The 26,516-nt window shown below is 49.6% G+C and overlaps 1 pseudogene; it reads right to left on the bottom strand.

The window, feature by feature from the left end:
* Positions 1-16,659: 16,659 nt before the first annotated feature.
* Positions 16,660-17,054, bottom strand: LOC105727746 (interferon-induced transmembrane protein 3-like; annotated as a pseudogene).
* Positions 17,055-26,516: the final 9,462 nt, after the last annotated feature.

Below are 26,516 nucleotides of genomic sequence, written 5' to 3'. Positions count from 1 at the left end.
TTCCTGTGTCTGGCCATGCTCTAAGTGTGTTATTTGTCTTAACCCATTGGGTCCTCACAGAACCCTAAAAGGCAGGTCCCCGTGTGACAGGTGGGAAGCAGAAACTCAGAGGGTTTTGTTAACTAGTCTAGAGCCCCAGGATTGAACCTGGCCAGTGGGACGCAGCACCTGCCCTGCATTTCTGAGTGGGCTTGATGGGATAGATGAAGTCCCCACTGCACCCGCCATGCCCTCCTCAACACTGCTGGAGCCCCCACTGCCTCCCAGGGGCCCACTCTGCACGGTGTTTTCCCAGTGGTGGCTGCTAACCATTGCCTCCCCCTCATTCCTTCCTTTCTGGAAGGTCCAGCGGGGCTTGCTTTTCTCTTCTGAGAAGGTCCCTCAAACCATCTCTCAGCATCTTCAGCATCTCACCTCTGAAAGGAATCCTAACTGCCGCCTGGAGGAGAGGTGGGTGCTGTCAATGTTGGCTCTGGAAACCACTGTCCTCTTCCTGCTAAGCATGGAAGGTCCGCCACACAAAGGTGACAATAATTACAATTTTCCTTCCTTGGAAATGGGGTTTCTCTTTGGAGGAGGTCCCAGTCCTCCACCTCCTGTGCCCCCCACCCCGCCCTGCTTTCTGCCCTCTCTCTTCCATTTAGAAATGTTGATGGAAAACCTTTGATGAGTGGGACACCCGCCATAGGATAAACAGGCCCCAGAGGACTCACAACCTGGTCCCCAGAGAACAGCCACACCTAGGGCGATCAGTGGGGAACAGAGGCGCTTGCAAACTGCAACAGTTACACATGAGAAATTCAGGGAGGAGGCCGGGTGCGGTGGCTTACGTCTGTAATCCCAGAACTTTGGGAGGCCAAGGCAGGCAGATCACTTGAGGTCAGGAGTTCGAGACCATCCTGGCCAACATGGTGAAACCTCATCTCTAAAAATACAAAAATTAGCCAGGTGTGGTGGTGTGCGCCTGTAATCCCAGCTACTAGGGAGGCTGAGGCAGGAGAATCGCTTGAACCTGGGAGGAGGAGGTTGCAGTGAGCCGAGATCGTGCCACTGCACTCCAGCCTGGGCGACAGAGCAAGACTACCTAAACGCAAAACAAAACCCAGCAGAAACCCCCCTACCAAAAAAGAAAAAAAAAAAACAGAAAAAAATCAATTAAAATTTTTTTTAAAAAAGTAAATTCAGAGACAGAAAAATTCAGAAATTCAGAGTCACAACTGTAGGAAGAAGAGGGGGACAGGAGAACAGGCATCCAGGCTGAGCAAGGAGTATGGGCCCAGGCCTGGAGGTGCCGAGGAGCGGAAGACATTCCAGGGCTGCAAGTTTGCTGCAGCAGGCACCTGGGCTGGGTAGAGCTAATGAGGCAAGGAGCGGGAGCAGGTAGGGCCCTGCCTGACTTGGAGGATGTTAATGCCTCCATCCAGCAGACTACGTTTTCAAAATGAGTTTGGAAACCCTCAGTGAGTCATGATGCTAATACAGAAGGCTGCAACCAGCATTTAAAAAATAATAATAAGAGTAGAAAATAAGAATGCATCGCACATCACAGCGGCAAGAATTGTTTGGTGAGTTTTTCTGAGCTTGATAGCTTGATATGTATGGATGTCCGTAGGTGTCGGCTGGGACCCCATGGAAGATGCCTGTCCTGCCGCAGTTGGAGGCTCACAAGAGGGTTCAGGGAATGCTCTTGCGGCTCCTTGGTCCATCTTGTGACTGCCCGGCCTGGGTGCGGAGAGCGGGAGGGGCCCCGCCTCGCCCCGCACCTGTGGGCTGCTGGCATTTCCTGAAGCTGCTGGTTGTTTGAAGGCTTAACTGCAACCTGCTGGGAAGCAGCTCTTGCTGAGTGCAAAGCATTTTTGAGGGAGTAGGGGTGGGAGTGCGGACTCTCTGCTTAATTAAAACAGGGAGAGGTTGACATGCGGGACCTTTAGTGGTTTTTGATCTCTCTCTCTCTGGCTTTGCCCGCTTTCTAACTTGAGGGGGGAAGAAAGCTTTTTCCTACGCTTTCTTCTTCAACCTCCTCTCCCATCTCTCACAGACCTGGCAGGTGCGCTGGGCGCTCTGCCCTCCCTGAGCCCCTCCTTCTCCATCTTGAAAGGGCTGCATTCTGGGTGCAGCTTACACACAGGGTGCTGTTTCTTTGGAGGAATTAAACATTCATCCAGCCAAGTGACCTTGACCTTCTGAAAAGTCTTGACCTTCTAAAGGGTTTAAAAAGATATATATATAACGTATAAAATATAACAGAAAAATATATCATATACTATATGTCATATATTATATATATTACATATAATTATAAATGTGTTATATGTAATTTTATGTGTAATTGTATACATATATATAATTATATATATATTATTATCTATATCTGCTTTCCCTACAAAACAACATAAAAATATCTCATTGCAAGTCTGGGCAATCTCTCTGTCACTTGGCAAAAACAGGTTGGAAAACACTATATCTTGGAAGATACACAGGTGTTGGGACAAGCAGGTCCGAGTTCAAGTCCTGGCCCAGTCATTTATTAGCTATGTGGCCTTGGAAATGGAACTTCCCGGAGCCCCTCTTTTCTCACTGGTAAGGTAATTTGTTGTGAGGAAGTATGAGATGAAACAGCGGAAGTCAAGCATGTGCTCGCTGAGCTAATTCGGTTGTGCTCACACAGACTGTAGTAGGATTGTACACACGATGGTTCATGTCTCTCAAAATCTAATGCCTATCAAGAGCCACAGAAGGTTGAGCCAAGAAGCAAACCACACCATTTCTATACCAAGTCCTTTGATTTTGCACATGGGGAAACTGAGGTATGGAGACATTAACCAATTTCCCAGCACCCTGTGGTGAACAGGTCAAGAATGTATTAAGGCCTCTGTGTTGCGTTTATAACTAATCTCTCTAGAGAGTGGATTTTAGAATATCAGAAAGATGCATTCTTTCCCACACCTCCTTAATTCTCAGGAACACACTTACTGTGTTTTCACAATAAGCTGTGTGGGATCAGCTGACCATCCAAGCCCTTCCATTTCTATACCTTTGTTTTTTTTGAGGCAGAGGCTCATTCTCTCACCCAGGCTGGCATGCAGTGGCGCCATCTCGGCTCACTGCAAACTCTGCCTCCCAGGTTCAAGTGATCCTCCTGCCACAGCCTCCTCAGTAGCTGGGACTACAGGTGTGTGCTACCATGCCCAGCTAATTTTTGTATTTTTAGTAGAGACAGGGTTTCACCATGTTGGCCAGTCTGGTCTTGAATTCCTGACCTCAGGTAATCCACCTGCCTTGACCTCCCAAAGTCCATTTCTATAACTTTGATTTTATTCCAGCAAACCAGAGGCAGGGCAGGGCAGCTTGTGTCAGCACCATACCTATTTTTCAGAGCGGGAAACTGAGGCTCAGAGGATTAAGTGACCAGTGCTAAGTTCATACAGCTTGAAGTGGTAGTTATGCAGGTTCCATTGAGTGCCTCCCACTGATAACTCCTGATGGGGCAGATACCCTATTACAAAGGAGATAGCAGCCATCAGTTCCATAGTTAAGAACACACATACCAGGCTAGGCGCAGTGGCTCACACCTGTAATCCCAGCACTTTGGGAGGCCGAGATGGGTGGATCATTTGAGGTCAGGAGTTCAAAACCAGCCTGGCCAACATGGTGAAAACCCATCTCTACTAAAAATACAAAAATTAGTCAGGTGTGGTGGTGGGTGCCTGTAATCCCAGCTACTTGGGAGGCCGAGGCAGGAGAATCACTTGAGCTCGGGAGATGGAGGCTGCAGTGAGCTGAGATCACACCACTGCACTCCAGCCTAGGAGACAGAGAGAGACTTCATCTCAAAAAAAAAAAAAAAAAAAGAACCAACACACCAGTAGTGGTTCAACCTTGGAACCTGCCGGCTGGTGATGAGTTTCAAAACATCCAGTGAAAAGCATCTGCTAGTGATATATGTGTTCCATTAACCCCAGCGTGAGTCACCTAACAAGGAAGCCCTGAGAGGCACCAACTTGGATAGAACGAGAGCAGCAAGTTCACCTGACTTTTCTCACATCCTTTGAGACTGCAGTGAGATACATGAAGTTAAACTCATCAATCACTCCTGTCTACGGGCGGCACAGAGCTAGGTCCTCAGCACTTGCTTCACGCAGTGAGCGTGTGATCAGGAATCGCCCCTGTGTGGAACTGGGCTTACTGGCTTGCTCAGTGGTTGAGAACAATGTATGGAGCCATTCCTTCACACCTGTGTGAACTCTAAGGTGCATTTAAGGACCCAAGATAATCAGTCCTAAAGTGAATCAGGCCAAGCTGCTCTGGGCACACTAGGCCTGTCTGTTCTTAGGCCTTTAGGTCTGGTTTCCATGGTAACCCATAATCGGCCACGCCCTGAGCTTGGTTTCCCAAAGTCTTCTAGAGCTACCTACCTTGTATTTATTGAGAATTCCTCAAGGGCCAGGCACCTTGGGAGGTGCGAGCATACGTTATCTCATGTGTAATTCTCACAACAACAGTGGCACCCCATTGGCACATGAGGACCTGAGGTTCAGAGAGGTTAAGATGACCAAGGTTCACTCAACTGACAGGTGATCAAGCAACGTAGTGGTGGGAGGGTGACTCTGGCAATGTCATGACAAAGGGTCATGAGAAAGGCATCCTCTTATATTTGATTGGCTGGTAGTGGCTCAGAGGCAACCAGGGGTGTCTGACGGGGAAGGGAATGGGGCTTTGTTGGTTGGGTCTACAAGGCCCATTGGGAGCCGTTGTCTAAGGAAGGCATTTGAAACAGGAGAAGAGAGCGAAAGTCCACCCCATCCTGTCTCACACTCAACCTTCTCTGTCCGCCGTGGTTAGTCACCATGATTCTTGCTCTTATCCTGGAAGACCCCTTGCTGTCCTGTGGGCACCTGGCTCGTGCTCCCTCCATTCCATCTTTGTCCTCACCCAGAGCCCCTCTCCTCTTCCTGTTCAAATTCTAACCATCCCTCCTGATGCCTGCCCCATCTTTTCCAGCCATTCCTGATTTCTCCTCGCCTTGGTCTTCTACTGGAAATAGTAAGTGGCTTTCAAACATTTCTTTAAGCCACAGATTCCTTTGTTACAAGGAAATCGTACCCAGAAATAAACACAAATAAGACCGATAAAGGCAGAGCTGCTCAGATTAAAGCTAGGGTAAGGGGAGGAGGCTGCCTGGAACCCTCCCCACTGGGGCCTCTTTTCTTATACACACTCCTGGCTTCCCTCCTACCCCATCTGCTTGTGGGAAGTCCTTTCGACTCCAGAACTCCTGGCTCAGACAGTAGAACTTAGCATTGAACAAGATACGTGTTTCGTTCTTGGTTTAAATTTCGTGGGTTCTCTTCCCTGTCTCTCCTGCCCAGACAGCAGCGATTCTTTCCCAGAGAGCTTTCGTCTCACTCACTCTAAGCCCCTATCCTTCCATCCTCCTGATAGCAGGAGCAAAATTCTTGGGTTGCTGGATGCTTAGGGAAGATGAGCAGCAAATCACTTACATTTGGGAGCCTCCTAGGCTAGCAGGTGAGGCTGCAGCCAGGTGTCTGGGGGCTCTTATTTATTCCAAGGCTAACTCTGTTGATAAATACCTGGGTGGCCCTGCCTCAGTTTACCCCCATCTGTAACGAGGAGAGGCTTTGCTTAGGTGTATTTATAAACTGTCTGGATGTATCTCGTTTTATGTTAACAGATGTATGTTGGGTGCCTGCTGGGGTACAGAGCCCTGTCCTAGTTTCGTGATGTGAGCAGGAAGACATTAAGGAGGCATGGTTCAGAGAGAAAGATGGACAAGGGGATGGAGCAGGGTGAAGGGGCAGGGCTGTGCACTGTGAGCTGAAGATGGCAGCTGCCTGACGCAAAGTCCAAGGTGGAACGTGGTGACACTGTGATCTGATGGCGGAGATTCCCTCTACATCCATGGGGGGAGGGGCTCATCTTCCCAACCCTACAGTAAGTCTGTGGATGGTAGAGACTCTAGTTCTCACTTTTCCTTTCCTTCACAGCTCTGCCTTTATCAGTCTTATCTGTGGTTCTGGGTACGATTTCCTTGTGAGAAAGGAATCTGTGGCTTAAAGAAATGTTTGAAAGCCATTTACTATTTCCAGTAGAAGATCAAGGCGAGGAGAAATCAGGAATGGCTGTAAACGATGACGCAGGCGTTGGGAGGGATGGTTAGAATTTGGACAGGAAGAGAGAAGAGGAGAGGGGTTCGGAGATGGAGGGAGCATGACCAGGTACCCATGGGATAGCAAGGGGTCTTCCAGGATAAGAGCAAGAATCATGTTGACTAACCATGGAGAATGCGGACACTCACGGTGCTCCATTTATCAAGGTCTTACTCTGTGCTAAGCTGCTGACACTCATTCTCGATCTTCACAACCACCTAGTGGGGAATCTACTATTATTGACCCATTTTCAGAAGAGAAAACTGAGGCTCAGTGCTGTTAAACAACTTAATGGAGGTCACACACTAATGCGTGGCAGTTGGGGTTTAAGCATCCTGAGCTTTTGGCCCTGGAACTCACACTTCACTGCTATGCTAGACCCACTGGGTATTTGAGTTTGTTTAATCGGTGGCCAGATTGATGGGCTAAGAAAAAGAGCGCCCCCCCCCACCTCTTTTTTTTTTTTTTTTTTTTTTTTGAGACGGAGTTTCGCTCTTGTTACCCAGGCTGGAGTGCAATGGCGCGATCTCAGCTCACCGCAACCTCCGCCTCCTGGGTTCAGGCAATTCTCCTGCCTCAGCCTCCTGAGTAGCTGGGACTACAGGCACGTGCCACCATGCCCAGCTAATTTTTTGTATTTTTAGTAGAGACAGGGTTTCACCATGTTGACCAGGATGGTCTCGATCTCTTGACCTCGTGATCCACCCGCCTCGGCCTCCCAAAGTGCTGGGATTACAGGCTTGAGCCACTGCGCCCGGCCGTGCCCCCGCTTTTTTTGAGACAGAGTTTCACTCTTGTTGCCCAAGCTGGAGTGCAATGGCGCCATCTCAGCTCACATAACCTCCACCTCCTGGGTTCAGGTGGTTCTCCTGCCTCAGCCTCCCTAGTAGCTAAGATTACAGGCACACACCACCACACCTGGCTTATTTTTCATATTTTTAGTAGAGACAGGGTTTCACTATGTTGGCCAGGCTGGTCTCGAACTCCTGATGACAGGTGATCCGTGCACCTCGGCCTCCCAAAGTGCTGGGATTACAAGCGTGAGTCACAGCGTCCAGCCAAACCCTCACCTTTTAACCACCTTTCATTTTAGGCAAAGCTTGGGCCTCTCTGCCTCCTCATCTCAATAGAGGGTGAACAACCCCAATGGGGAGTTTGCAGCAGCTATTCTATGACTAAGCACATGCGCTCCCGCTCAGGGGAGAGGTGAGCATTCACGTCTTTCCCGTGATAAATCAGCGGCCGGCTGTTTGTCACGTGGCAGGGAGTTCCTGCACGGTCACCCTTGCCTCATCAGTCTGATGGTTATTTATTATTTACGTTTGTGGGGAACTCGGCCCAGCTCGCAGGCAGCTGGAAGAAAAGAGGCCCGAAGGAGGCGAGGCATATGAAGAGGTGTTTTGACTCACACAGGAGCCGTGGTTCAGACCCAAAACCAGACACAAGGCCAGCATCAGCGCACGTCTGTCCCACTGCTCGCCAGCTCTGCAGACGGCTGGACTGCAGGTAGCAGGGACACTGGGGAGGGGACGCGCTCTGAGACGGGATGACTGTGTCTGTTCCTTAGGTCACTTCCGCAGCCCTGAGTTGAGACCCTGTGGACCTTTCCAAGGGGGGAGAAACAGAGGATAAACAGTTGACAAAATAACAGCAGTGGCATAGCATGTTGGAGGTACTAAATCCCCCAGAAAACAGAGCAAGGGGAGCTGCAGAGAGGAGCCGGAGCGTGGCGGACTTAGTGTGGTGACGCGATTGAATACGGTGGTCAGTAATAAGGTGACTGCTGTGATCTGAATATTGGTGTCCCCCACCCCCCAAATCCGTACGCTGGAACCTAACCCCCAGTGTGATAGTAGGAAGAGGTGGGGCCTGTGGGGAGTGGGTAAGTCATGAGAGCCCCACCCTCCAGAACGGCATCAGGGACTGTTATGGTTTGGGTGTTTTTTGTCCTGCAAATATCATGTTGAGATGGGACCTCCAATGTTGGAGGTGGCCCTAGTGGGAGGTGTTCGGGCCGTGGGCGTGGATCCTTCGTGAATGGCTTGGTGCTGTCCTTGTGATAATTAGTGAGCTCTTCGCTGAGTTCACTCGAAATCTAGTTGTTTAAAAGAGTGTGGCACCTCCTTCCTCTCTCTCTCCCCTCTCCCTCTCACTTCTTCTCTTTCCCTCTCCCTCTCTCTTCTTCTCTCTCTCTCTTCCCCTCCCTCCCTCTCCCTCTCTCTCTTTCCCTCCCTCTCCCCCTCCCTTCTTCTCCCTCTCTCCTTCCTTCCCTCGACCCTCCCCCTCCCTCTCTCTTCCTCCCTTTTCTTCTCTCTGTCTCTCTCTATACCTCTCTCTCCCTCTCCCTCTCTCTCCTGTCTGGATGTATCTCATTTCATGTTAACTCTCTCTCTCTCTCTTCCACTTCTCCCTCCCTCTCTCTCCCTCCCTCTCCCTCCCTCCCTCTCCCTCCCTCACCCTGTCTCTCTCCCTCCCTTTCTCTCTCTGTTTCCCTCCCTCTTCCCCTCTCCCTCTCCCCCTTTTCCTCCCTCCCTCTCCCTCTCTCCCTCTATCCCTCTCCCTCTCTCCTTCTCTCTCTCCCCCTTTCTCCCTCCTGCCCTCTCTCCCTCTCTCCCTCCCTTCTTCCCTCCTTCTCTCTCCCCACCCTCTCTGCCCCTCCCTCTCTCTCTCCCCCCTCCCTCCCTCTCTCTGTCTCTCCCTCTTACCCTCCGTCTCTGTCCCTCCTTCTCCCTCTCTCTCTCCCTCCCTCTCGCTCCCTCCCTCTCAGTCCCTCCCTCTCTCTCCCTCTCTGTCCCTCCCTGTCTCTTTCCCTCCCTCCCTCCCTCCCTCCCTCTCCCTCCGTCCTTCTCTCTCCCTCTCTCACCATGGGCTGCACTGGCTCTCCTCCACCTTCCCTGAGGCCTCACCAGAAGCAGATGCCAGGGTCATGATTCCTGTACAGCCTGTAGAACCGTAAGCCAATTAAACTTCCTTTCTTTATCAATTATTCAGTCTCAGGTGTTTATAGCAATGCAGAACAGACTAATTCAGTGCCCTTAAGACAGGCTGGAAGGAGCTCCCCAGCGCCTCCTGCCATGGGAGGCACAGCCGCAAAGTGCCACCTGTGAAGCAGAAAGTGCCTCTCAGCAGATGAGGCACCTGCAGGCCCTTGACCTTGGTCTTCCAGGCCTTCGGAACAGAGAGCAATACATTTCTGTTGTTTATGAATGACCCGGTCTAAGGCATTTTGTTACAGCAGCCTGAACAGACTAAGACAGTTTCCATAACAATAAGGTAGGCCCCATGGAGGCAGGGTTTTCTGAATAAAACTTGACCAAGACGAGGGAGGTGGCCGTGAGAACACCTGGTGGAAGAACGTTCTAGGTAGATGGCACGGCTGCGGCAGAGGCCGCGGGACCGCGTCTTCCTGACAGAATACGAGCTGTCTGGGAGGAGAGACACTGTTTTCGTCACTCAGCAACCTGGAGCCTGGCGCGGTGCTTGGCCTGCAGTGGGCACGGAAGTGTTTGCTGAAGGGATGAATGAGCCTCCAGTTCCTGCTGCCACAGCCAGGAGCCACCGGTGTGGAGGGGTTGTTTAAAATCTCCGGCAGTGGTCCCCAGTTCTGACCTCCCTATGGAAAGATGCCCTTGAGCTCCAGAAACTTTTTTTTTTTATCTTTTCATGGAGCTTCACTCTTGTTGCCCAGGCCGGAGTGCAGTGGCATGATCTTGGCTCACCACAAACTCCACCTCCTGGGTTCAAGCAATTCTCCTGCCTCAGCCTCCCGAGTAGCTGGGATTACAGGCATGTGCCACCACGCCTGGCTAAATTTTGTATTTTTAGTAGAGACAGGGTTTCTCCATGTTGGCCAGGCTGGTCTCGAACTCCTGACCTCAGGTGATCAGCCTGCCTCAGCCTCTCAAAGTGCTGGGATTCCAGGTGTGAGCCACCACGCCCGGCCCAGCATTTCAATCCTAATTCCTTGTTCACGTATTTATCTTCGGTGTCTTTGGTTCCAGTCCTTGGGCAATGCCTGGCACAGAGTAGGAGGCAGTGCCTGAGCAGTGTGGAGGGGTTGTTTAAATTCTCTGGCAGCGGCCCCAGCTCTGACCTCCCTACGGAAAGATGCCCTTGAGCTCCAGAAACTCTTTTTCCTACAGCCCGATGCCCCATTTCATTCCCCTCCACCTCATTTTCATTTTCCCTTGGGTCCCTCCCAGCAGGCCGTTCCTGCACGATCCTCCCGTCTTCGCGTTGCCTCCCTTCAGCTCAGAGCCCTTATCACATCCCCGCTTTGTGTTGGGGCCAAGCTAAACATATTTGGGGACTGTTGCGATTTTTTCCTATTTCCCCATGAGTCAGTCTCTCCAGTGTTTTCATCATTTCTCCCCTGTGAATGGTTGGCAAGGAGCAGGGACCCAGTTCTCAGCTTGGAGACACAAAGACCTCCAGCACTCAGGCGCGGGCTGGGCCAGATGGGCCTCCCAGCCACAGTCTCCTGGAGGGTGTGGCTCCCTGAGGACCCGGGCTGGGGTCCACCTGTGGGGTTAGAGAGCCTTCTGCCCTGGCCAGTGATCAGGTATTATGCCTGGCTGCCACTCCAGGCTTGTGTAACTTATCTCGAGGGGTCTCCTGCTGACTTAAAAAGAAAGTACAGTTAATCTCAGGCTGAGTTGAGAGATGGGGGCCCAGCTCAGTGGGGCACAAGAGAAACTCAGTCACTCAAACATTTGTGAAGCACCGACTCTGTGCCAGGCATTGCCCAAATGCTGGGAACGCAAAGACACCGAAGACACATACGCGAACAAGGAATTCGAATTGAAATGTTAACAGTGCTTGAAAGAAGTCTTTGCTATGGGTAACCAAGGATGGGACATCTCATCTGCTTTGATGACAAGAGGGATGGGACATTAGTATTGGTTTAAGAGCCAAACATTTAGACACAGGTAGATCCAGGTACAAACCTTGGCTCTGCTACTTACCAGTGGCGTGACCTTGGACAGCTGGCGTTCACTGCCCAAACCTGCTTTGTTGTCCTCGTTTTTTTTTTTTTCCTTTGAAACAAGAGTTTTGGTCTCGTTGCCCAGTCTGCAGTGCAATGGTGCGATCTAGGCTCACTGCAACCCAACCTCCACCTCCCGGGTTCAAGCGATTCTCCTGCCCCAGCCTCTTGAGTACCTGGGATTACAGGCATGTGCCACCAAGCCCAGCTAATTTTGTATTTTTAGTAGAGATGGGGTTTTAGCATGTTGGTCAAGGCTGGTCTCGAACTCCTGACCTCAGGTGATCCGCTCACCTCAGCCTCCCAAAGTGTTGAGATTAAGGCATGAGCCACCGCAACTGGCTGTTGTTGTTTTTTTAACCCATAAAATGGGCGTGATGATGCCAATCTAGTAGGGTTGCTGGAGGGATTAAATAAGATAATATAATAATGGGTACAGGCCGGGTGCGGTGGCTCACTCCCATAATCCCAGCACTTTGGGAGGCTGAGATGGGTGGATCACCTGAGTTCAGGAGTTCGAGACCAGCCTGACCAACATGGTGAAACCCCATCTCTACTAAAAATACAAAAAATAAACTGGATATGGTGGCAGGTGCCTATAATCCCAGCTACTCGGGAGGCTGAGGGAGGAGAATCACTTGAACCCGGGAGGCAGAGGTTGCAGTGAGCTGAGATCGTGCCACTGAATTCCAGCCTGGGCAACAAGAGTGAAACTCCATCTCAAAAAAAAAAAACAAAATGGATACAGTTATTATGATGGAAGGAGTCATAATTATGTATGTACCCCCTGCTGCTCAAAGTGTGGTGTGGAGTAGGTGCTTATGCAGATCTTTCTGATGTAGAGGGTTTATTACTTTCAAGCGATTCCTAAAGGGGTTTGTGGGGTGCATGACTAGTCTTGCATTTGAGATCAATGAAGGGAAGCGTGGACCAAGACAGGACATTTTCATGGCAGTCCAGGTGAATGTCAATAAAGACACACAGCAGAAATGAGAGAGGAGGGGAATAACAGAAATGAGAATCAACATGCAGGGACTTGTGTGAGTTTTAGGATGGGTGGTGGAGGAAGTGAATGGGCAGAGCTGTTGAGATTGACCTGCAGGGTTTTTTATTTTTTTTTTGAGACGGAGTTTTCCTCTGTTACCAGGCTGGAGTGCAGTGGTGCAATCTCGGCTCACTGCAATCTCCGTTTCCCAGTTCAATCGATTTTCCTTTCTCAACCTCGAGAGTAGCTGGGACAACAGGTGCACACCTGCGCCTGGCTAACTTTTTATATTTTTAGTAGAGACAGGGTTTCTCCATATTGGCCAGGCTGATCTCGAACTCCTGACCTTGTGATCTGCCAACCTTGGCCTCCCAAAGTGCTGAGATTACAGGCGTGAGCCACCATGCCCAGCTGGCCCACAAGTAGTTCCTGAACAAGTAGTTCCATCTATTTGCCGACATAGGGAATGTGGGAGAAGAGAGACTTGTAAAGAAGGAAGATGGAGAGTTCAGAAGACAGATTGAGGGGAGAATATCCTGCAGGAATGAGAGGCAGCAGCCTCAGTTTATATAAAGCTTACCTTCTGCTTAGCTGGAGTCAGTACTGGATAAGCCAATGAGTTATTGATCTACAGTGCAATGCACAGTAAGTTAAATAGTGCTCACCCCCACCAACGTTCATGTTTATCTGGAAACTCTGAATGTGACGTTATTTGGAAATAGGGTTTTTGCAGATGTAATTAGTTATGATAAGGTCATACTGGATTGGATTAAGGCTGGCCCTTAAATCTAATGACTGTAGTCTTTATAAGAATAGGGGCCGGGTGCGGTGGCTCACACCTGCAATCCCAGCACTTTGGGAGGCCAAAGTAGGCAGATCACGAGGTCAGGAATTGGAGACCAGACTCACCAACATGGTGAAACCCTACCTCTACTAAAAATACAAAAATTAGCCGGGTGTGGGGACTGGCACCTGTAATCCCAGCTTCTCAGGAGGCTGAGGCAGGAGAATCACTTGAACCCTGGATGTGGAGGTTTCAGTGAGCCAAGATCGCACCACTGCACTCCAGCCTGGGTGACAAAGAGAGACTCTGTCAAAAAAAAAAAAAAAAAAAAAAAGAGGAGCAGATGCAGAGACACACAGATGAACGAAGGTCGCGTGAGGCAGAGGCAGAGATTGGGGGTGATGCAGCTACAAGCCGAGGAACTCCAAGGACAGCCTGGAGCCCCCAGAATCTGGAAGAGACAAGAGAACTCTTCCCTGGAGGCTTCAGAGGAAGCATGGTCCTGCCAACACCTTTGACTTCAGACTTCTAGCCTCCAGAACTGTGAGGAAACACTTTTCTTGTTGTCTTAAACCACCTGTTTGTTTAATACACCATGGAAGCTGAACACAGTTGATAAGCCTGGAGAACATTTTCTCAAAGCCTGGCAAATAATTCCTAAAACTTACCTGATATACAGAGCCTCAGCAGCTTGCTCCCTCCAGGCCCACTGAGCCTCAGATGTTTGCTTGCCCTGGGGGATCAACAAGTTTACGTCATGTCAGGTGCCCCCTTGAACAGCACAGATTTAGAAGGTAGTGTCCTCGCCACATCTCTGTTGGGTAAAGCCAGCCTTTTTTCCTTCCTTCCTTCCCCTCCCTTCCTTCCTTCCTTCCTTCCTTCCTTCCTTCCTCCATCCCTCCCTCCCTCTCTTCCTCCCTCCTTTTTCTTTTCTCCTCTCTCTTTCTCTCTCCATTTCTTTCTTTCTTCTTTCTTTCTCTCTCTCTCTTTCTTTCTTTCTATCTTTTTCTTACTTTCCCAGGCCAGAGTTCACTGGCATGATCTCAGCTCACTGCAACCTCTACCTCCTGGGTTCAAGCAATTCTCTTGCCTCAGCCTCATAAGTAGCTGGGATTACAGGCTCCAGCCACCACCCCCAGCTAATTTTTGTATTTTTAGTAGAGATGGGGTTTCACCATGTTGGCCAGGCTGGTCTTGAACTCCTGACCACAAAATGATCCACCCTTCTCGTCCTCCCATAGTGCTGGGATTACAGGCCTGGGGTTGCCCGGCCAAGATCATTGTTCTTAATGGAAGCAGTCTTTTGGTTTTGTTATCACACTGTGACTGACAGTCGTCTTTGGGGTTGTGTCCACTGTGAGCCAAACCTCACAACTAGTCCTTAAGGGAGTGAAAGAGCTTAAGGTTCTTGCTGTGCAAATATACACATACATGTGGAAAAGACTAAGGACCCTTACCTGAAGGCATGTGGTGGGGTGCAGATTAGAAAGAGAGCCTTAATTTTCTTTCCCTCCTCTCACTTCTGTTTAAAGTGAGAAAAGAAACCTTCAATAGCTTTCATTCTTTAGTTGTAGGTCAAATAAACCCACGTGAACTAGCATAAGCCAGAATGGGGCTTCTCTAAGGATATAGGGCTGTCTTTTGTAAACTGAAGACAGAGACATCATTGTTCTAGAGGTCTACTGCTGCCTAACAAACCATCCTGTGGTTTTAAATGACAATCATATATTGCTCCTGAATCTGCAATTTACATGGAGCTCCGTGGGGAAGTCTCACCTCTGCTTCACGTGGTGTCACCTGGATTGGTTCCACTGGGACTGGAAGATCTGCTTTCAAGATGGCGCATTCACCTGGTGGCAGGTTGGTGCTGGCTGTCAGCTGGTTGCTCAGCCAGCACTGAGGGCTGGGCGCCTCCATTTCTCTCTATGTGGGGCCCTCCACATGGCCTGTGCTTCCTCAGAGCCTGGTGGCTGCATTCCAAGGATGAGTGTCCCAAGAGATAGAGCTGGGTGAAAGCTGTGTTGCCGTTTATGATCTAGCCTCAGCAATCACACAGCATCACTTCTGCCGTATCCTAGAAGTGTGGCAGTCACAAAAGCTCACCATTTCAGGGGGAAAGGATACAGACACCATCTTTGGATGGAGTGTCAAGGTTCTGGAAGAGCATGTGAGATGAAAAATATTGTAACCGTTCTTGAAAATACAGTCTGCCACATTGTCATGCCCCGGAAAAGGCCTGGAAGGGCCTTTGTGAATGGATTGCCTCATTTTCTCTATGGTGTCTTAAATTGCCCGGTTCTCCTGGACATCAATTTCATTTTCTTCTTTCTTTGTAGACTAGCCTTTTCCATTCTTTAGTCCTCATGGCAGCTCCTACAGGCCCCTGGCTTATGACTGTTTATGTTACACTTCCAGTTCCTGCTGAGACAGACTCTTTTGGCCACCATTCCCAAGAGAGGGAGCCAGATTGGCCTAGGCTGGGTCAGGTGTCTATTCCTGGACCAACTGGCTACAGCCAAGGTCATTGTCATGAAGCAGAAACAAGGCACATTAGGAGTGTCTCTGCAGAGATGGGCAGACATTTTGATAAGCGTCAGTCCTATAGCAGTGACTTGTGAGCAGGACATGGTACTAGACACTTTGGAGAACGCTGTTGACCTTCCCAGGATGACCAGTGAATGAATGGCTTGATATGATTAGAGCAGGAATGATGATTTTTTTTAATGGGCACAGCTTACATGGTTATTCTCTGCCCTTAGGAGATCAAACAGGAAGGAATGGGCTTAATTAAAATAGAAGAATCTTTGACTAGAATTTGATGGATCTTGATGAGACCATCTGGTATACCCCTTCTGTCAGGTAAAATAGTTATATCCTCAGATGTGAAGGTTGCGGAACAGTAATTACCAAGTGGCTGAGAGGGGGCTAGAAAACAAGCTCTCTTGCTTGTTGGTATAATTTATTTCCTCTATGGACAACTTCCTTGGTATCTAGGACAGGCTAACAATATAATGCAAAAAATAATAAATTGAACAAATAAACAAAAACATAGCTAACAGAGTATGTGTGATTGCTGCCAACAGGCTCTGTGCTAACCAATCTAGTGAGATAAGTATTATTATCACCCCCATTTTAGAGATACGAGTTGAAATAACTGACCCAAGGTCACAATTAATGAACAGAACTACATTTGAGTCCGGTCTGGCCTCACAGTCTGTACATTTAACCTTGATCCCATTGATACTTTTCTAACACTGTATATTTAGAACAACTGCTCCACAGTCTCTGCTGAGACATCAGACCTGTCATTGTTCTGATATCATGTGACCCCCTCCACCTCAGCTGACTGGCCAGAGGAAAGCACCTGACCCAAGGGCAACCAGTTCATTGGCTGGCTGGTAGCCTATGGGGAGGTCTGGTCTGGAACTTTCTTAACAGGGGTAAGGGCAATTGGGTTCCTCAGAGTTGCTCTTTCTCTGTCTTTCTTTCTTTTTCCTTCTCTTTTTTCTTTTTCTTTCTTTCTTTCTTTTCTTTCTCTCTGTCTCTTTCTTTCTTTTCTTTCTTTCCTTCTTTCTTTTTCCAGGAACATGTGCACTTTATTGAACACCATTGTAGAAAAGTGTGTGAGGATAAAGGGCTGCTACAGGACTCAGCTCGGGGGCTGGGTGAGGAATGGAAGGTGGAGTACATGGGAAACAGGTGATGGGCAGAGCCCCTGGCCTGGATGAGTCCTCTTGATCTATTGATAGACTTGCAAGATCAGTACTGGGACGATGATCAGCAGAATGGTCACGATGATGCCCAAAATCAGGGCCCAGATGTTCAGGCACTTGGCGGTGGAGGCATAGGCCTGGGCCCCGGTCAGTTCACCAACCATCTTCCTGTCCCTAGATTTCATGGAGTAGGTGACTGCTATGAAGCCCAGGCAGCAGGAGTTCATGAAGAGGGTGTTAAACAGGGACCAGACTACATGGTCGGGCATGGAGGTCTCGCTGCCCATCACGGTGGATGTCGGGGGAGCAGGGTTGTGGGGCGCCCCCAGCACATCCACCTATGCTCCTCCTTCAGCATCTCATAGTTGGGGGGACGGTCGGTGTTGGCGGGAGTGAAGAAGGTTTGGACAGTGTGGTTCATGCTGTCCAGGGAAGACCAGCTATGTTCGGATTACTGAGATGGTTTTCCGAGTCTCTTTCTTTAAAATTTGAGCGGAAGATATAGAAATTGAGAGTCTAGCAGTTAGTAGTAGGGACAGAGTCACATTAGTAATCAAATGCTACAGAAGGTACAAGAGAACAGTGTCTTAAGTCCTGGTCTTCCTGTCGGTTTTTGCATCACGTGTAACTTTTGGAAAGCCTGGGTTTTGGAGCTTTTCTAGTTTTGTGAGAATTCTCTTTCTTACAGATACAAATTCCTTGATTTAAATTTGACGTAGCCCTCAAATTTGACGGGGTCCAGTTGAGCCTCAGATCCTTGCTAGTGTGCTTCTCAAAGGTGGGAGGTTTTCATTGTGCAAGGAAGAACAACTTATATGTCAGATCAGAACAGAGGCAATTAAGTGAAGAAAGGTGTAAGATTACTGTGCCAGGTGAGTGAAGGAGTGATGCCCTATCTGTCTATCTATTTATCTATTATCTATCTATCTATCTGGAATCACCAATAGCTGGTAGAAAGAGTGAGATATTTGCCTGGTCAAAGTTGGGAAGATAAACTGGTATTCTGTGATTCACTGAAAAGGGCTTGTCTGGAAACCAAATGACTCTGTGGGTGTTCAATGATCTCATCTGCATGAACTTCGGCATCTATGAGTGCTTGGTGAACTGTAATTCACCTTGGCTAAGACTGTTCAGGTTCTATATAATAGAAACTCAACTCAAACAAACTTAAAAAAGGAGAAGAAAAAGAAGAGGAGGAAGAGGAAGGGGAAGGAGAAGGAGAGAGAAGAGGGAAGAAGGAAGGAAGGAGGGAGGGAGGGAGGGAGGGAGGGAGGGAGGTAAGAAAAGGAAGATAGATCAAGAAATCTTTTGGGAGTCAGTTCAGAAATGGCAGTATCTGTGCTGTCCAACAGAACTTTCTATCATACTAGAACTCTCCTGTAACTGTGCTATAGAGTGCAGTAACCACTAGCTGTGCATGGCTGTTAAACACTTGAAATAGGAATCATGTGATTGAGGAGCTGACTTTTTTATTATATTTAGTTTTAGTTAATTCAAATTTAGATCTAAATAGCTACACATGGCTAATGGCTACTGTATTGGACAGCACAAATCTAGATCCCACATTGTGCCATATCCCACATTGTGCCGTATCCCACTCTCTCGCGCTGTATCCTACATTGTGCCGTATCCCACTCTCGCGCGCTGTATCCCACATTGTGCCGTATCCCACTCTCGCGCGCTGTATCCCACATTGTGCCGTATCCCTATCTCCTGTGCTGTATCCCACATTGTGCCGTATCCCTCTCTCTCGCGCTGTATCCCACATTGTGCCGTATCCCACTCTCGCGCGCTGTATCCCACATTGTGCCGTATCCCACTCTCTCGTGCTGTATCCCACATTGTGCCGTATCCCTCTCTCTTGCGCTGAGTATCCCACATTGTGCCGTATCCCACTCTCCCGCGCTGTATCCCACATTGTGCCGTATCCCACTCTCCTGCGCTGTATCCCACATTGTGCCGTATCCCACTCTCGCGCGCTGTATCCCACATTGTGCCGTATCCCACTCTCTCGCGCTGTATCCCACATTGTGCCGTATCCCTCTCTCTTGCGCTGAGTATCCCACATTGTGCCGTATCCCACTCTCCCGCGCTGTATCCCACATTGTGCCGTATCCCACTCTCCCGCGCTGTATCCCACATTGTGCCGTATCCCACTCTCGCGCGCTGTATCCCACATTGTGCCGTATCCCTCTCTCTTGTGCTGAGTATCCCACATTGTGCCGTATCCCACTCTCGCGCTGTATCCCACATTGTGCCGTATCCCACTCTCGTGCGCTGTATCCCACATTGTGCCGTATCCCACTCTCTCGCGCTGTATCCCACATTGTGCCGTATCCCTCTCTCTTGCGCTGAGTATCCCACATTGTGCCGTATCCCTCTCTCTTGCGCTGAGTATCCCACATTGTGCCGTATCCCACTCTCGCGCTGTATCCCACATTGTGCCATATCCCTCTCTCTTGCGCTGAGTATCCCACATTGTGCCGTATCCCACTCTCGCGCTGTATCCCACATTGTGCCGTATCCCACTCTCTTGCGCTGAGTATCCCACATTGTGCCATATCCCTCTCTCTTGCGCTGAGTATCCCACATTGTGCCGTATCCCTCTCTCTTGCGCTGAGTATCCCACATTGTGCCGTATCCCACTCTCGTGCGCTGTATCCCACATTGTGCCGTATCCCACTCTCTCGCGCTGTATCCCACATTGTGCCGTATCCCTCTCTCTTGCGCTGAGTATCCCACATTGTGCCGTATCCCACTCTCACGCTGTATCCCACATTGTGCCGTATCCCACTCTCGTGCGCTGTATCCCACATTGTGCCGTATCCCACTCTCGTGCGCTGTATCCCACATTGTGCTGTATCCCACTCTCGCGCTGTATCCCACATTGTGCCGTATCCCTCTCTCTTGTGCTGTATCCCACATTGTGCCGTATCCCTCTCTCTTGCGCTGAGTATCCCACATTGTGCCGTATCCCTCTCTCTTGTGCTGAGTATCCCACATTGTGCCGTATCCCACTCTCGCGCGCTGTATCCCACATTGTGCCGTATCCCACTCTCTTGTGCTGTATCCCACATTGTGCCGTATCCCTCTCTCTTGTGCTGTATCCCACATTGTGCCGTATCCCACTCTCGCGCGCTGTATCCCACATTGTGCCATATCCCTCTCTCTTGCGCTGTATCCCACATTGTGCCGTATCCCACTCTCGCGCGCTGTATCCCACATTGTGCCGTATCCCACTCTCTTGCGCTGAGTATCCCACATTGTGCCATATCCCTCTCTCTTGCGCTGAGTATCCCACATTGTGCCGTATCCCTCTCTCTTGCGCTGAGTATCCCACATTGTGCCGTATCCCACTCTCGCGCTGTATCCCACATTGTGCCATATCCCTCTCTCTTGTGCTGAGTATCCCACATTGTGCCGTATCCCACTCTCGTGCTGTATCCCACATTGTGCCGTATCCCACTCTCGTGCGCTGTATCCCACATTGTGCCGTATCCCACTCTCTCACGCTGTATCCCACATTGTGCCGTATCCCTCTCTCTTGCGCTGAGTATCCCACATTGTGCCGTATCCCTCTCTCTTGCGCTGAGTATCCCACATTGTGCTGTATCCCACTCTCGTGCTGTATCCCACATTGTGCCATATCCCTCTCTCTCGCGCTGTATCCCACATTGTGCCGTATCCCACTCTCGCGCTGTATCCCACATTGTGCCGTATCCCTCTCTCTTGCGCTGAGTATCCCACATTGTGCCATATCCCTCTCTCTTGCGCTGAGTATCCCACATTGTGCCGTATCCCTCTCTCTTGCGCTGAGTATCCCACATTGTGCCGTATCCCACTCTCGCGCTGTATCCCACATTGTGCCATATCCCTCTCTCTTGCGCTGAGTATCCCACATTGTGCCGTATCCCACTCTCGCGCTGTATCCCACATTGTGCCGTATCCCACTCTCTCGCGCTGTATCCCACATTGTGCCATATCCCTCTCTCTTGTGCTGAGTATCCCACATTGTGCCGTATCCCACTCTCGTGCTGTATCCCACATTGTGCCGTATCCCACTCTCGTGCGCTGTATCCCACATTGTGCCGTATCCCACTCTCTCACGCTGTATCCCACATTGTGCCGTATCCCTCTCTCTTGCGCTGAGTATCCCACATTGTGCCGTATCCCTCTCTCTTGCGCTGAGTATCCCACATTGTGCTGTATCCCACTCTCGTGCTGTATCCCACATTGTGCCATATCCCTCTCTCTCGCGCTGTATCCCACATTGTGCCGTATCCCACTCTCGCGCTGTATCCCACATTGTGCCGTATCCCTCTCTCTTGCGCTGAGTATCCCACATTGTGCCGTATCCCACTCTCGCGCTGTATCCCACATTGTGCCGTATCCCTCTCTCTTGTGCTGTATCCCACATTGTGCCATATCCCTCTCTCTTGCGCTGAGTATCCCACATTGTGCCGTATCCCTCTCTCTTGTGCTGAGTATCCCACATTGTGCCGTATCCCACTCTCGCGCGCTGTATCCCACATTGTGCCGTATCCCACTCTCTTGTGCTGTATCCCACATTGTGCCGTATCCCTCTCTCTTGTGCTGTATCCCACATTGTGCCGTATCCCTCTCTCTTGTGCTGTATCCCACATTGTGCCATATCCCTCTCTCTTGCACTGTATCCCACATTGTGCCGTATCCCACTCTCGCGCGCTGTATCCCACATTGTGCCGTATCCCACTCTCTTGTGCTGTATCCCACATTGTGCCGTATCCCTCTCTCTTGTGCTGTATCCCACATTGTGCCGTATCCCTCTCTCTTGTGCTGTATCCCACATTGTGCCATATCCCTCTCTCTTGCACTGTATCCCACATTGTGCCGTATCCCACTCTCGCGCGCTGTATCCCACATTGTGCCGTATCCCACTCCCTTGCACTCTATCCCACATTGTGCTGTATCCCATTCTCTCAACAGCTTTTCTTAGCTCATGGATCCATGTCTGAACCAACCATGTTCACGGAGATTGGGAACTGTGCCCAGGTCTGGGTCACATGTCTGACCCCATGAACAAGGTTCACTTTGTCTGAATCACATGCTATGGGTCCCTAGTGGAAAGAGGATTTCTGTATGAGAAATAGAGGAAAGAGAGGTAGCTGGAGTAAAAACTCTGTCCCTCAGAGACCATCCTCAAGGTGCTATATACCTTGCTGAAGAGAAAGAAGGGATGGGGACAGGAGGACCTGACAAATGTTCATGGGGACCCTTGGTGTCAGACACTGTGTTGGATGCTGGGGACACTAATAAAGAAATCATGTCAACAGCAAGACAGGAAGACTCTCTGCTTATTCTCAGTCTGAGAGAGGAAGCTGACTCCTAAAGAAACAGTCACAAAACAGGGCAAAACATCCCAAAGTGTAGATGAAGGAACACAGCATTATCAGGACAACTAATTTTGTGTAAATTTAGCAAACTGCTGATGTGCTGAGAAGTGATTTCTGTATTACCAACTCCTTAAAAGAGCATTAAGAAAATTGCTTCAGTTCTCTCTCTCTCTCTTTAAAAAAAAAAGGATGGCTTAAAAAAACCAGAAAACAAAGTCCAGTCTCAGAGAGGGGCCAGAGTCTGGTGGATGGCCAGGCATGAGTTGTCTAAAAATAGAGTGGAGGCTGATTAATGAATGTCTTTAAAACAGAGATCAAACCCAGAAGCTGTACCAATGCAGCTGACATGCATTCCTCTGGGGTTTCACACTCCTTTAGAGAATTGCTCAAAACTGGGTTACCCAAGAACTTGGCCCGCATGCCCGACGCTCCACTCAGCTAGAGAGGGAGCGATTCTCGGGTAACACTGGCTGAAGGTAGCATGGGGTAGAGGTCTCCAGTCCCCTTGGCCTTCCACCCCAGTTTCAGTTCTGCCTGGGCAGTGCCTCTCCTCATCCCACCAAGCCCTCTGTGGGGTCAGGATGGTCTGCAGTCAGCTTCACCATCTCCCAGAAACCTGCCCTGGACTTGGTTAGCCTAGACCTCTGGGTGTGGGAACCCCAGGCAGCGGAATGTCAGGTTACTGAGGGATGCTAACTGACTATTAACTCACGTTATTCCTCCAGCAGGCCTGTGAGCTAGATCTCTATCAGCTTCAGTTTACAGATGGGAGAGATGAGGCACCCAGATATTGATAACTTACACAAGGTCACAGAGTTCATAGACGGAGAACTGGGATTTGAACCCAGGAACTTGGTTCCAGAGTTCCCATGCCTGACCACCTTCCACACTGTCCCTCCAGGTATCCTATGACTAGGCACTATCCCTATCCTCATTTTACAGGTGGGAAAGAAACTATCTAGCTGGTCAAGAGAAACAAATGGCAAGGTGGATGGGGACCTGGAGCCCCCCAGGTCCTGCTTTGGGTTCTGTACTCAATATGCTCTGTGACCTTGGGATTCTCACTCGCCCTCTCTGAGCTTCAGTTGTGTCATCTGTGAAAAGTGGTAGCATCCTTACCTCATCTGATGGTAGCCATTCCCTTCAGCTTCCAGCACATGCTGGGCTTTGCACTGATCACTCCACATGTGTTATCCCGTTTAATCTTCCAAGTGCACCCTGAGGCTGAAGACACTGGGGACATCTCCCAGGTCACCCACAAAGAGACAGCATTAAGAATTTGCCAAGAATTTCCCAAGTCTGTTTGCTTCCAAAGCCCCTCAGTTTCTCTCTATTTGACAATAGGAGGCTTACATGAGTAACAGGTATAAAAGCCCTAGGGAGATAAAACTGTCCCTTCTACCAGTGAAAGGTGGCTGGATTCTACTGATCAGCCCCAGGATTTCTCTGGGGAGTTGTGGGGTGTGCAGAATGTCAGCAGCGTAACCTCTGCATCTCCCCGCTCTGCACATGCAAAGAGGGGGGGCGGTCTCCATGAATGGAAGGTAGAGCAGGGGGCTTTGGGGACAGGTGACCACAGATAGACTGTGGCCACCAAAGCTGATGGAGGAAAGACTGCAGGACCTGCTGGCTTCTGCACACCCCATTCTTACCTCCTCTCCAGAGTTAGATGCATTAAGTCAGGCTGTGATGAAACCTGCAGCCACCACAGAGGTTTACGCCCCCGCTTCCCTGCTGGTTGATAGATGGTTGTTTCTGGCCGTCACCTACCCCACCCTCCGATTTTCTATTTTGAAGCTTCCTCAACTGCAGAGAGAATTCTTTTTTTCTCTTGAGGATACTAAAATCTGGTACAAACAGTCTCTGATAATAAATGCTTTCTTTTTTTTTTTTTCCATGGGATCAAAAGCTCCCCAGACACTTTCAAAGGGAGCCAGGGTGCTTTGGCTATGTCGTGGTGATAGCCTGGAATGCTGAGCAGTACAGGAGGAAGGCAGTGTGAGGACTCGGATGGGGTGGTTTCCAGGCTCCTCTTGTTGAACAGAGGGCAACTGGAAACAGAGTGTGGGAGGGTTGAATTCCAGACCCCAGGGCTAAGGGGTAGGAGAGGACCTCTGCCTCTCCCCAGTGGAGCTCCTAGGGGAGGCTCCAGCAGCTGTGAGTGGCTCTGCCTGGAGGAAGGTGGCAGCCTGGGGCGTGGTGGGTACATCCGAGGGTAGCAGCTGGTACTCTGGGCAGTTCCAGGCTTGGAGGAGAAGCTCTGAATGCTGAGGGTTGCTATGGCCACTGGCCTGAGTGGGCAGCTTCCAAACAAGGTGAATACCCCTTCCTCTCTGCAGGGCCTCCCAAAACAAGGAAGGAGGCAGGCAGCCAGCTGTCTGCAGCCCCTGGGCAGCCCCAGCTCTCCTCTTGAGCCAAGTCTGGACTGGCTCTAGCCTTCAGCATGGTGTCTTTGTGTGCCATTATTACCCAACTGGCTGGACTCTGGTTAGAGGGGCTAGGGGAGGAAGGCATAGGGTACAACCCAGAATATCCTTCTCCTTTTTTTTAATGATGTGGGGTTATGGGCATGGACTTTGAGCCAGGCACACCTGCATCTCAATATTATTATTCTCAGGTATGTTTTCCGTCCTCTGTATTTACTGTCATTTTCTCTGCAACACATTACCCAACCCTTTAGAGACTTAAAAACAAAAAAACAACCCAGGAGTTTGAGGATGCAGTCAGCTATGATTGCACTACCCTGGGCAACAGGGAAACCCCATGACGAGAGACAGACAGAGAGAGAGAGAGAGAGAGAGAGAGAGAGCGAGAGAGAGAGAGCGAGAGCGAGCGAGTGAGCGAGAGAGACAGAGAAAGTCTTAATATTTTTTTTAAATCTCACAGTTTCTGTGGTTAGGAATTTAAGGGTGGCTTTCCTGGTGGCTACAGGTGTTGCATGAGGCTTTGGTAAACACAGCTGAAGCTGGAGAATCTGCTACCTTGACAGCTCACTTACCTGGCAAATTGGTCACTTGCCAGGCCATTGATAAGAGGCCTCAGTTCCTCATCACATTAGCCTCCCCACGGGGCTGCTTGGGTATCCTCATGGCGTGGTGGCTGGCTTCCCCAAAGGTAGCTATCTAAGAAAGTGATGGAAGCTTCCATGTCTTCTGTGATGTAGCCTCAGAAGTCACACACACTTGTTTCCGCCACATCCTATTGGTTACTTGGGTCTATTACGTTACATTGTAACCATTACATTGGTTCCATGGTTCCACATCCTATTTGATGTGGGAGAAGGTCACGCCAGGACATGAATCCCAGGGAGAAGGAACACTGAGGAACACCTTGGAGGCTGGCTACCATATACTTTTAGGGTTTCACTTTTCTCTGTTTGGGGATAATAAGCATACCTACTTTGCAGTATTATAATGTGGAGTAGTGGTAACAGAAATACCATCAGTCATGGTACCTGGCACAGAACAGATGCTCAACAAATTATGATCTTCCTTCAATAGCCATATAGTGAATAATATGATTACCTTTCACTGACAGAATAGCCCCAGGCTACTGCACTGCAAACATTATTCTAGTGCTTTATCCTCATTTGCTTATTTAATTCCCACAACAAACCCCAAGAAGCAGGTACTGTTATCACCTTTGTTTTCCTCACAGAAACAGGTCTGGAAGCCAGTGAGTGTGGAGATAGGACTCAGACACACACAGCCTGACTTCCAAACCCATACTGTTTACCTCTAAGCCCAAGAGGCCCCTCCTCTGAGAAGCCTTTTTGGAAGCATCTTTTATTACAAGCCTAATTAATGGCTTCCTTCTCCCTGCTCTGTAGATCCAGATGGACATAAACTGGCGTAGGAACATCTGGCTTGCCCACTTCCTCACTGTGTGACCCTGGGCACATTTCTTCCCTCTCTGATCCTAAGATTCCTTGTCTATGAAATAGGGACATGAATCACACCCCAGGGCTGTAGAGAGGATGGAACAAGAGCTCATGAAATCACCAGTCAAGTAGAGATGCCCAAGAAGGTCACTCTGTGTTTGCAATGACCTGACCTTTTATTGATCTTTCTTTGTTTTGGTTTTGAGGCAGGTTCTCACCAGGTTGCCCAGGCTGATCTTGAACTCCTGGGCTAAGTGATCCTTTTGCCTCAGTCTCCTGAGTGCCTGGGACTGAAGGCATGCACCACTGCAGCCAGCTCCTTTTCTCCACCTTGTTCCTTTCTGTGTAACAAAACTGGTACTGGTTGCCTTTGGGCGCTCAGTGATAGGATCCAGTAATAAAGACTCTCAGTCACTCCTAAGCCTAGCACCTGCAACTTGACCTTGGATCAAACTGATCGGCCTGGACAAGTGGCTGAGTGTAGGGGAGGGGAGAAGGAGACCCTGCACCCCAAGATTCTAGTTGGTGGGTGGTAGTTCCAAAACTGAGCATAAGAACAAGGAGGAGATAGGAGGTGGGGTCCTGAAAGCCCTGTGTGTGACCCTCTTTCTGTTCAGGTCTTTGCCCACTT

The sequence above is a fragment of the Aotus nancymaae genome, unplaced genomic scaffold (genome assembly GCF_030222135.1).
Source record: "Aotus nancymaae isolate 86718 unplaced genomic scaffold, 86718_ANA_hifiasm-v0.15.2.pri h1tg000089l, whole genome shotgun sequence".
Taxonomy (NCBI): Eukaryota; Metazoa; Chordata; class Mammalia; order Primates; family Aotidae; genus Aotus; species Aotus nancymaae.
The sequence above is the reverse complement of the archived record's forward strand: the minus strand, read 5'-3'. Positions and strand labels throughout refer to the sequence as shown.